The sequence below is a fragment of the Papio anubis genome, chromosome 4 (assembly GCF_008728515.1).
Source record: "Papio anubis isolate 15944 chromosome 4, Panubis1.0, whole genome shotgun sequence".
NCBI lineage: Eukaryota > Metazoa > Chordata > Mammalia > Primates > Cercopithecidae > Papio > Papio anubis.
In genome coordinates this window covers 127,420,267-127,432,292 of record NC_044979.1, presented here as the reverse complement: position 1 = coordinate 127,432,292, position 12,026 = coordinate 127,420,267, and the positions used below count along the sequence as shown (strand labels likewise).

At 41.6% G+C, this 12,026-nt stretch overlaps 1 pseudogene; it reads right to left on the bottom strand.

The window, feature by feature from the left end:
* LOC116274413 overlaps positions 1-5,933 on the bottom strand; it is a 43,062-nt pseudogene extending 37,129 nt beyond the window's left edge.
* Positions 5,934-12,026: the final 6,093 nt, after the last annotated feature.

The window sequence follows — 12,026 nt, the reverse complement described above, 5'->3', positions numbered from 1 at the left end:
AGAATAGATGAAGATTTCCTAAGCAAAATAACTGGAAGAATCACATTACCCGACCTCAAATTATACTACAGAGCTATGGTAACCAAAACAGCATGGTACTGGCATAAAAACAGACACACAGAAGAGTGGAGTAGAATAGAGAACCCAGAAACAAATCCATGCACCTACAGAAAACTCATTTTCAATAAAGGTGTCAACAATATACACTGGAGAAAGGACAGCCTCTTCAATAAGTGGTGCTATGAAAACTGGACATCCACATGCAGAAGAATGAAACTAGACCCCCGTCTCTTGCCGTATTCAATCATAAAGACTTAAATCTAAGTCTTCAAACTATAAACCTACTACATGAAAAGCTTGCAGAAACTCTCTAGGACACTGGACTGGGCAAAGATTTCTTGAACAATACCCAATAAGCAGAGGCAACCAAAGTAAAAATGGACAAATGAGATCACATCAAGTTAAAAAGCTTCTGCACAGCAAAAGAAACAATCAAAGTGAAAAGACAATCCACGGAATGGGAAGTCTTTGCAAACTATCCATCTGATAAGGAATTAATAACCAGAATATATAAGGAGCTCAAACAACTCTATAGGGAAATCTAATAATCCAATTAAAAAATGGGCCAAACATCTGAATGGCTATTTCTCCAAAGAAGACATACAAATAGCAAACACGTATATAAAAAGGTACTCAGTATCATCGACCACAAGAGAAATGCAAATCAAAACTACAAAGAGATACCATCTCACCCCAGTTACAATAGCTTTCATCCAAAAGACAGGCAATAACAAATGCTGACAAGCAAGTGAAGAAGAGGGAACTCCTGTACACTGTTAGTGGGAATGTAAATTAATACAACCCCTATGGAGAACAGTTTGCAAGTTCTTCAAAAAACTAAAAATCCCACTGCTAGATATATACCACCCCCCCAAAAAGGAAATTATTATATCAAAGAGATATCTGCACTCTCATGTTTATTACAGCACTACACAAAATAGCAAAGATTTGGAAGCAACCTATGTGTCCATCAAGAAACAGATGGATAAACAGAATGTGGCACACATATACAATGGGGTACTATTTAGTCATAAGAAAGAATGAGATCCTGTAATTTCCAGCAGCACAGATGGAACTGGAGGTCATCATGTTCGGTGAAATAAGGCAGGTACAGAAAGACAAACATCATATGTTCTCACTTATTTGTGGGAGCTAAAAATTAAAAAAATTGAACTTACGAACATAGAGAGTAAAATGATAGTTACTAGAGACTGGGAAGGGTACTGGGAGTGTGTGTCAGGGGAGTGGGGATGGGTAATGGATACAACAAGTAGAAAAAAATAAGATACAGTATTTGATAATATAACAGGGTGAGCATAATCAATAATTATTTAATTGTACATTTTAAAATAAAGAGTATAACTGGATTGTGTGTAACACAAAGAATCTTTGTGGTCACAGATACCACATTTACCCTGATGTGATTATTACACAAACTATGCCTGTATCAAAATGTGTCAAATACTCCATAAATATATATACACCTACTATATAACTACAAAAATTTAAAAAAAGAAAACTGGTGTCAATTTACAAGACTGGACACTAATAACACTGCAAAAAGTGTTGGGTTTATTTTTTTTGGACATGCCTACATCTCAACCAAAGATTACAATGTATACAAAGCATCAGGGTAACACGACCCAATCAATAAAAGAAAACAAACATTCAGAAATCAAACCTGACCTGATGTGGCTGGGTGCTGTGGGTGGTTCATACCTGAAGTCCAACACTGGGAGGCCAAGTCAGGCACATCCCTTGAATCCTGGGAATTTGAGACCAGCCTGGGCAAAATGGCAAAATCCTGTCTCTACTAAAAATACAAAAACTTAGCTAGGCATTTGGGGCATGCCTGTAGTCCCAGCTACTCAGGAGTCTGTGGTAGGAGAAACAGTTGAGACTGGGAGATTGAGGCTACAGTGAGCCGTGATCATGCCACTGAACTCCAGCCTGGGTGATAGCAGTGAGACTCTGTCTCAAAAATATATATATAATATATATATACACACACATACATACATATATTTATATAAATTGCCTGAAAAAATTTAAAATAACCATCTTAATGGCACTTGATGAGTAAATGACAACATAGACAACAAAATAAAATCAGGACAATGAAATGATTAACAAAGATAGAAACTATAAGGCAAACAAACTGTAGAGCTGCAGAATACAAAAATAATGATTGAGAAATTATCAAACTTAAGAAAGGAAAAAGACCTTAAAGCTTAACAAACTCAAAAAACTCCAACTAGAATTAAACACAAAGAAACCCACTATGAGAAACATAAGCCAAATTTCAAAAGCCATAAACAAGGAGAGAATATTGAAAGAAGCAAGAGAAAAGGGATAAATTATCTGTAAGAGTGCTTCAGTAAGATTACCTGTAGATTTCTGAATAGAATCCTCACAGGCTAGAAAAGAGTTGGATAATATAAATCAAAGAGCTGAAAGAAGAAAAACTTCCAAGCAAGAATACTATAACCATCAATACTGTCCTCCAAATGAGGGAAAAATACAGATTTTCTAAGGCTAACAAAGGTTGAAAAGTATATCACCAATAGACCTGCCCTACAAGAAATGCTAAAGGGAGTCTCTTCCATTGAAAATGAAATGATGCTAGAAAACAACACAAAATCAGATAAAAATAGGTAAGACTCAGGAAAGAAAGGCACATACACAACAATAAAATTTTATAGAATAACAACAAAACTGCAGAAAACACTTTTAATTATGCTCGAAAAGTAAGTCAAAAGCACAAAAATCAAAATAAACATGTTAATGTAAACATAAAATAGGAAGTTATAATTAGTGATAATAACAAAGTTGAGGGTAGAAAATAATGAGAAAAAGTATTTGTATATAACTGAAGTTAAGGTGTTATCAGCTTAAGATGCACTGCTATAATATTAAGAAGTTTAACATAGCCGGGCACGGTGGCTCACGCCTGTAATTCCACCACTCTGGGAGGCCGAAGTGGGCAGATGGCCTGAGCTCGGGAGTTCAAGACCAGCCTGACCAACATGGAGAAAGCCATCTATACTAAAAATACAAAATTAGCCAGGCATGGTTGTGCATGCCTGTAACCCCAGTTACTGGGGAGGCTGAGGCAGGAGAATCGCCTGAACCTGGGAGGCAGAGGTTGCAGTGAGCCAAGATCACGCCATTGCACTTCAGCCTGGGCAACAAGAGCAAAACTCTGACTCAAAAAAAAAAAAAAAAAAAAGGGTTAAGATAATCCCCATGGCAACCATGAATAAAGTACTCAGATATAAAACAAGAAAGGAGTCAAAGCATGTCACTACAAAGATGAACAAGATGCAAAGACATAAAGAGAAGAGGGACAAACTGGGTACAAAAATTAAATAAAAGAATTAAGAAAATGGCAATGGTAAGGACTTCCCTTTCAGGAAATTATTTAAATATTCATGGACTAAACTTTCCTATCAAAGGACATACATTAAATAGAGATTAAAAAATAAAAACTCGAGGAAACTATATCCTGTCTATAAGACAAACACAGTAGATCCAATACCAAAAATAGACAAAGTGGCAGGATGGAAGACGTTACATGCAAATATGAATCAAACCAGAGTAGGAGAGGTCACAATTATATTAGGCAAAATACCTTTTAAGTAAAAAAATACTATTTTTTTCACTTTAACATGCTCTACTGGATATTTAATATACTTTTTTTGTATTCATTATAAAGTACTCTAACTTCAATAGTGAAACAGAGGTTAGTTTGTTTTTAATCAGGCAATACAAGTACTAGTCTCTAATTTATATTATATTCAGATGATCTGATTCCCTCAAATCCTGAAGTGTCAGGCTGCCAGATGCCTGGCAGCTCTTAACAGTAAAAGTGACATCAGAAATATATAGTAATGTTCTTACCAAAATTAATACATGCTTAGATATAAGAACGACTACTTAAAACTTCTAAGTCACAAAACACCATGCTAAAGGTTTTTAGCAACCTCTTATTTACAGAACATAATTACTTCTCTTATGTGGGGGTATATTTGTGAATAGGCCAAAATTTCATAGGAAGGTGGGACATGAACCTTCCCCCTTCTCATTAGAAGTCATTTTGTCAGGACTTATGGTGGCCATATGGTGCTTCAAATGCTAACAGGAAACAAATGAGTCAACCTATGCACATGAAAAGCAAACTATGAATAAAGAAGGGGGGAAACAGTTCAATAAGTTCAGATACAACTTGATGACACTGTCACAGGCTGTCACAGGCCTCAGTATCTTCTTTTTTATGGCCTAAGGAAACTGAGCCACCAACAGGAAAAAAGGTCACCTCATGGAGAATGCTGTGAGATCTTTAAGTTGCTAGACTCCTTTCTATCTTCTCCTCCTCACCTCGATACTGCTGTCAAATTCTCCACAATTCAACATCCATCTTCACGTAGCAATTAGTGTGACCCAGATTCATCCAAGATGTTAAAAGAAGGGAGGACAAACTTCTAGGATTAGCCGTAACTGTCCATAGTTGCAGGATGGAAAAGATATTACAGGCAAATATGAACCAAACGAGAGCAGGAGAGGTCACAATTATATTAGGCAAAATACCTTTTAAGTAAAAAATTACTGTTTGTAATAAAATATACCTTACGTCAAAACTGTCAGAAGAGACAAAGAACATTAAATAATAATAAAAGGTTTCATTCACTGGGAACCTATGAAACATACAGACGTACATAGGTAAACAAATAAAAATCAGGGTTCCCTCATATATAAAGCAAACACTGACAGAATTGAAGAAATAGACAGCAATATAATAATAGCAGGATACTTCAATACTCTACTTTCAGTAATGAATAACAAAGCAAAAACAAATATAAACAAGGGAACAGAAGACTTGAAAGCACTATAAAACAATTACACCTAATACACCTCATAGTGTGTAATGCTATCTATGTGTATAGATAGCATTACACACAACAAAAATAGAATTCACTTTTTTTTTTTTTTTTTGAGACAGAGTTTCGCTCTGGTTGCCCAGGCTGGAGTGCAATGGCGTGATCTCGGCTCACAGCAACCTCTGCGTCCCAGGTTCAAGAGATTCTTCTGCCTCAGCCTCCCGAGCAGCTGGGATTACAGACGCGCGCCACCACGCCCGGCTAATTTTGCATTTTTAGTAGAGACGGGGGTTTCTCCTTGTTGGTCAGGCTGGTCTCGAACTCCCGACCTAAGGTGATCGGCCCGCCTCGGCCTCCCAAAATGCTAAGTTTACAGGCGTGAGCCACCGCGCCCGTCCCTGTTTATTTTTTCCACAGGAACAAGGAGGGACTGAGAACCCTACGGACCACAGCTCCTCCCACCCAGGAACACGGCACCCCGAGGCGGGATTCTCCCCTGAAGATCCCCCCGAGGTCCCCGCACAACCTGGGGAAATGCGGGAATGCGGGCGTGGAGCTGTCCCGGGAGGGCCTGAGCCGAGACGAACCGAAGTCACCGACCAGGGACGGGTAGAGACCGGATGCCCAGGCTCCTGGCTGCCGCCCAACCCCACCCTGCGCTGGAGGAGACTGAGAGCCGAGCTGCGCCAGCGGAGAAATCAAATCCGGGTCCCTGCAGCGGCCAGCGAGAAGGCCCGGGTTCCCCCAGACCTGGTTCCGACCAAAGGCCTGCCCCTCAGCACAGTCTTCCTGCACACTCACCGGTTCTTGTCTTCTGTGGTGTCCCGACATCTTCCCAATGGACCTTCCAGTTACCTGCAGGTCCCAGGGCCACGGAGGCAACGGCGGAGGCACTTGGAGCGTCGCAGAGAAAACCGAACAGAGAAACGGACACCTAACGCAGCAACTGACACCTAACGCAGAGCTCCGCGGGTCCGGAAACAAAGACCCAGCCGATCTTGGAAGGCCGCCCCTTCCTCCGAGGCTGGTACCTGATTGGACAGTTCCACACAAGCGCCTCTGATTGGATAGGGCTCCGGACCCCGCCCTGCAGGGCCCTGATAGACAGAAGCTGTGTTCCCGCCTGGGACGCGAGGCCTGAAGGACCAGTGTTTGACTGGCTCAGCCATTTGCTGCCGGGCTTCCTTGCGGTGCTGGCACGTGGCCCCTCCAGGGGAACGTCTGCATTTAAGCAGAACTTGGTTGTGCCTTTCTAGTGTTCCGCTGTTGGCCTCCTGCACTTCCTGAGTTCTTTCTGATCTTTGGTTTTTTGAGGCGGCAGCCTGAGCTTTGACAAGAGAGGCAGTCCTTTAAGGCAGCCATTTCCAATAGAAAGAAAAAAAAATGTGAGCCGTGTGTGTCATTTAAATTTTTCTAGTGGCTGCTTAAAGAAAAAGGAAACAGGCTGGGCACGGTCGCTCACGACTGTAATTTCAGCACTTTGGGAGGCTAAGGCAGGTAGATGACCTGAGGTCAGGAGTTCGCGACCAGCCTGACCAACGTGGTGAAACCCCGTCTCTACTAGAAATACAAAAATTAGCCCGGTGTGGTAGCAGGCTCCTGTAATCCCAGCTACTCGGGAGGCTGAGGCAGTAGAATCACTTGAACCCCGGAGGTGGAGGTTGCAGTGAGCCAACATCCCACCATTGCACTCCCGCCTGGGCAACAAAGCGAGAATCCATCTCAAAAAACAAAACAAAAAGGTGAAATTGACTGCAATCATTGATTTTACTCAATATATCCAAAATATCTTTTTGATTTGTGATCTATATAAAATTTTTATTATTATTCATTTTAAAAATAGAGACAGAGTCTCTCTCTTGTTGCCCAGGTTGTAGTGCAGTGAGGTGAGCATAGCTTACTGCAACCTGGGACTCCTGAGTTCAAGTGTTCCTCCCTCTCCAGCCTCTTGAGTAGCTGGGACTACAGGTGTGCACCACCATGACCAGCTAATATTTTTATTTTTATAGAGACGAAGTGTCACCGTCTTGCCCAGGCTGGTCTCCAACTCCTGCTTCAAGGGAAGCTCCTGCCTTGACATCCCAAAGTGCTGGGATTACAGGCATGAGCCACCGAAGGGGGCCTTTGGTAGGAAATCTTAGAAATTCACTCTGTATTTTAAGCTTCCAGCACATCTCACTTAAGACCAGCCACATTCCAGGTGCCCTACATGGTCAGCGGCTGCCACATTGAAGTGGAGTTCTGAGAGCGTTGGCTCCCCTGACTTCAGGGAAAGTGAAGGCCTGAACTCTCTCCTTTTCTGCCAGAGGCAAAGGAACACCCCCTTCCTACCAGCATCTCCCATCAGACTGATAGGTGAGAGAGGTGGTGCCCTGAGAGAGAGCAGGGGGCTCGCAAGCAGAAAGTGTCCACAGGTAGACAACTGCTACCCACCTGCTGCTTGAGAGTGGAGTGGGGCATCCTCCTTCTAGAAACCAGACAGTAAAAAAATAATAGTGAAGCTTCAGGAAGATGAAACCCCATGTCTTCAGATGTGTCCACAGCCCTGATCTTCAGAGTTTAGATGTGGAGGGAATAAAGACAAATTTCTTTCCTTTCTTTCCTTCCTCTCTTCCTCCCTCCCCCCCTCCCTCCCTCCTTCCCCTCCCTCCTCCCTCCCTCCTCTCCCTCCCTCCCTCCCCTCCCTTCCCTTCCTTCTGCCTTCCCTTCCTTCCTTCCTTCCTTCCTTCCTTCCTTCCTTTTTCCTTTGCTTCCTTCCTTCTTTCCTTCCTTCCTTTTCTTTCTTTCTTTTTTGAGGCAGGGCTCACTCTGTCACTCAGGCTGGAGTGCCCTGGCACAATCATGGCTCACTGCAGCCTCAACCTTCCAAGTTCAAACGATCCTCCCACCTCAGCCTCTTAAGTAGCTGGGACCACAGGCACACACCACCGCATAAATAAGTGATATAGAAAATCAGTACATGTAATGTGCTGTTTGTCAGGGAACTTGTAATCAACCTATTCTTGAATCCTGGCATCCTATCTCTAATGAGGGTATGTTTTAGTTAACTATCCCTACATTTAAAAGAAAAACAAAAAACAAAAAACACCCCAAGGCTGGGTGTGGTGGCTCACCCCTGTAATCCCAGCACTTTGAGGGGGCTGAGGCTGGCGGATCACCTGAGATCAGGAGTTCGAGACCAGCCTGGCCAACATAGTGAAACCCTGTCTCTACTAAAAATACAAAAAACAAAATTAGCTGGGCGTGGTGGCGGGTGCCTGTAATCCCAGCTACTTGGGAGGCTGAGGCAGGAGAATCTCTTGAACCCAGGAGGTGGAGGTTTCAGTGAGCCGAGACCACGCCATTGTACTCAAACCTGGGCAACAAGAACGAAACTGCATCTCAAAAAAAAAAAAAAAAACTAATTAAAAAAAACAAAAAACCCAAGGCCCATGATGGTTCACACCTCCAATAACAGCACCACGGGAGGCCAAGGTGGATCACAAGATCAGGAGATCGAGACAATCCTGGCTAATATGGTGAAAACCCATCTGTACTAAAAATACAAAAAATTAGCCAGATGTGGTGGCATGCACCTGTAGCCCCAGATACTCAGGAGGCTAAGGCAGGAGAATTGCTTGAACCTGGGAGGTTGAGATTGCAGTGAGCCGAGATTATGTCACTGCATTCCAGCCTGGGTGACATAGCAAGACTCCATCTCAAAAAAAAAAAAAAAAGAAAAAAACAAAAACAAACAAAAAAACCCAAAATTTGTTTTAGCTTGCATTTGAGCTGCTAAGCCATTTAGGCTGACCTCAGCTGGGCCATTCTTCTGGTCTCATCTGGGATCCTTCAGGCATATGAGGTCAGCTGTTGGTTGAGGAGGCAGCTCTGTTTCTGTGAGTAAGCTGGCTGTCAACAGGGTCACCTTGATTCTCCTCCTCCCCGTGGTATCTCATCCTCCACTGTGGGCCTCTTCTCATGGTAATGGCAGGATTCCAAAAGAAAAGGCATAAGCATTTAAGATCTTTTCAGCCTAGGCCCAAAGGTGATACATTGTCATATTCACAGCTTTCTATTGGCCAGAACAAATAAAGATGGACAGATTTAAGTTTTGAGAAACACACTTTACCTGTTGATGGGAGTAGCTGAAAAAGCACATTCCAAAAGGCATAGCTATAGGGAAGGATGAAGAATAGCTGTCATTTGTGCAATCAGTATCACTTTACCTTTTCTTGTGGACAAGGTTTATATACATGTTCCAAGTCAAGAGACTTGTCCCAAACTGCACAACTACTAAACTGCTGGGCTGGGACTTAGAATCACCCTCACCTAATTTCAAAGTTCATGCACCTCCATAGGCCATGGTACTTTTATGCAGCATCCCTGGGCTTTCAAGGTTCTAGATAGTGAGTCTTATGCAGAAGAAGAGGAATTCCATTGAGATTCTCATCCATCTAGTACCTTTCACTGCTGGGAATAATTCCTTCCAGAAAATGCTTCTGAACATGATTGAAAGGACTTGAAATAATTTGGGGAAATGGCTGAGTTTAGGAAATCAAGGCTGAATATTATATTTTTCATCTCACACCATAAAAGAAATTTATTTATTTATTTGTTTATTATTATACTTTAAGTTCTAGGGTACATGTTCACAACGTGCAGCTTTGTTACCTAGGTATACATGTGCCATGTTGGTTTGCTGTACCCATCAACTTGTCATTTACATTAGATATTTCTCCTAATGCCATCCCTCCCCCATCCCCCTCCCCGCTGGCAGATCCTGGTGTGTGATGTTCCCTGCCCTGTGTCCAAGTGTTCCATTGTTCCCACCTGTGAGTGAGAACATGTGGTGTTTGGTTTTCTGTCCTTGTGATAGTTTACTGAGACTGATGGTTTCCAGCTTCATCCATGTCCCTGCAGAGGGATCCTTTTTTATGGCTGCATAGTATTCCATGGGGTATATGTGCCACATTTTCTTAATCTAGTCTATCATCGATGGACATTTGGGTTGGATCCAAGTCTTTGCTACTGTGAAGAGTACCATAATAAACATATCTGTTCATGTGTCTTTATAGTAGCATGATTTATAATCCTTTGGGTATATACCCAGTAATGGGATCACTGGGTCAAATGGTATTTCTAGTTGTAGATCTTGAGGAATCGCCACACTGTCTTCCACAATGGTTGAACTAGTTTACAGTCCCACCAACAGTGTAAAAGTGTTCCTATTTCTCCACATCTTCTCCAGCACCTGTTGTTTCCTGACTTTTTAATGATCACCATTCTAAGTGGTGTGAGATGGTATCTGATTGTGGTTTTGATTTGCATTTCTCTGATGGCCAGTGATGATGAGCATTTTTAATGTGTCTGTTGGCTGCATAAATGTCTTTTTTGTTTTTTTGAGAAGTGTCTGTTCATATCCTTTGCCCACTTTTTGATGGGGTTGTTTGATTTTTTTCTTGTAAATTTGTTTAAGTTCTTTGTAGATTCTGGATATTAGCCCTTTGTCAGATGGGTAGATTGTAAAAATATTCTCCCATTTTGTAGGTTGCCTGTTCACTCTGATGGTAATTTCTGTTGCTGTGCAGAAGCTCTTTAGTTTAATTGGATCCCATTTGTCAATTTTGTTTTTTTTTTGCCATTGCTTTTGGTGTTTGAGTCATGAAGTCCTCGCCCATGTCTATGTCCTGAATGGTATTGCCTAGGTTTTCTTCTAGGGTTTTTATGGTTTTAGGTCTAGCATTTAAGTCTTTAATCTGTCTTGAATTAATTTTTATATAAGGTGTAAGGAAAGGATCCAGTTTCAGCTTTCTACATATGGCTAGCCAGTTTTCCCAGCACCAGTTATTAAATAGGGAATCCTTTCTCCATTTCTTGTTTTTGTCCAGTTTGTCAAAGGTCAGTTGGTCATAGATGTGTGGTGTTATTTCTGAGGGCTCTGTTCTGTTCCATTGGTCTATATCTCTGTTTTGGCACCAGTACCATGCTATTTTGGTTACTGTAGCCTTTTAGTATGATTTGAAGTCAGGTAGCGTGATGACTCTAGCTTTGTTCTTTTGGCTTAGGATTGTCCTGGCAATGTGAGCTCTTTTTTGATTCCATATGAACTTTAAAGTGGTTTTTTCCAATTCTGTGAAGAAAGTCATTGGTAACTTGATGGGGATGGCATTGAATCTATAAATTACCTTGGGCAGTATGGCCATTTTCACAATATTGATTCTTCCTATCCATGAGCATGGTATGTTCTTCCATTTGTTTGTGTCCTATTTTATTTTGTTGAGCAGTGGTTTGTAGCTCTCCTTGAAGAGGTCCTTCACATCCCTTGTAAGTTGGATTCCTGGGTATTTTATTCTCTTTGAAGTAATTGTGAATGGGAGTTCACTCATAATTTTGCTCTCTGTTACTGGTGTGTAAGAATGCTTGTGATTTCGCTTTCTGTTTGTCTGTTATTGGTGTATAGGAATGCTTGTGATTTTTGCACATTGATTTTGTATCCTGAGACTGTGCTGAAGTTGCTTATCAGCCTAAGGAAATTTTGGGCTGAGATGGTGGGGTTTTCTAAATATACAATCATGTCATCTGCAAACAGGGACAATTTGACTCCTCTTTCACTGTAGGAAAAATTTAAAAGCATGTATAATGCTTTCTATGTGTCTGCAAATTCTTGTCATCCCTTTGTAGTATTTGTAGGCTATTTACGACTTTCAACACAGACTAAATCAAAATACTGTGCCTGAAACAAACTGTTACTCTGAAAACAAGTGACATAAAAATAGAGCTGCCAAGAGAACATTTTCCCTTGCTGCAATTTAGCCCAGACAACTGTTGAGTACATCTTCAAGTCATCTTTTTTTTGTTTTTTTTTTTTGAGATGGAGTCTTACTGTGTTACCCAAGTTGGAGCACAATGGTACAGTTTTGGCTCACTGCAACCTGCACCTCCCAGGTTCAAGTGATTCTCCTGCCTCAGCCTCCAGAGTAGCTGGGATTACAGGTGCACACCACCACACTCAACTAATTTTGGTAGTTTTAGTAGAGACAGGGTTTCTCCATGTTGGTCAGGCTGGTCTCGAACTCCTGACCACAGGTGATAAACCTGCCTTGGCCT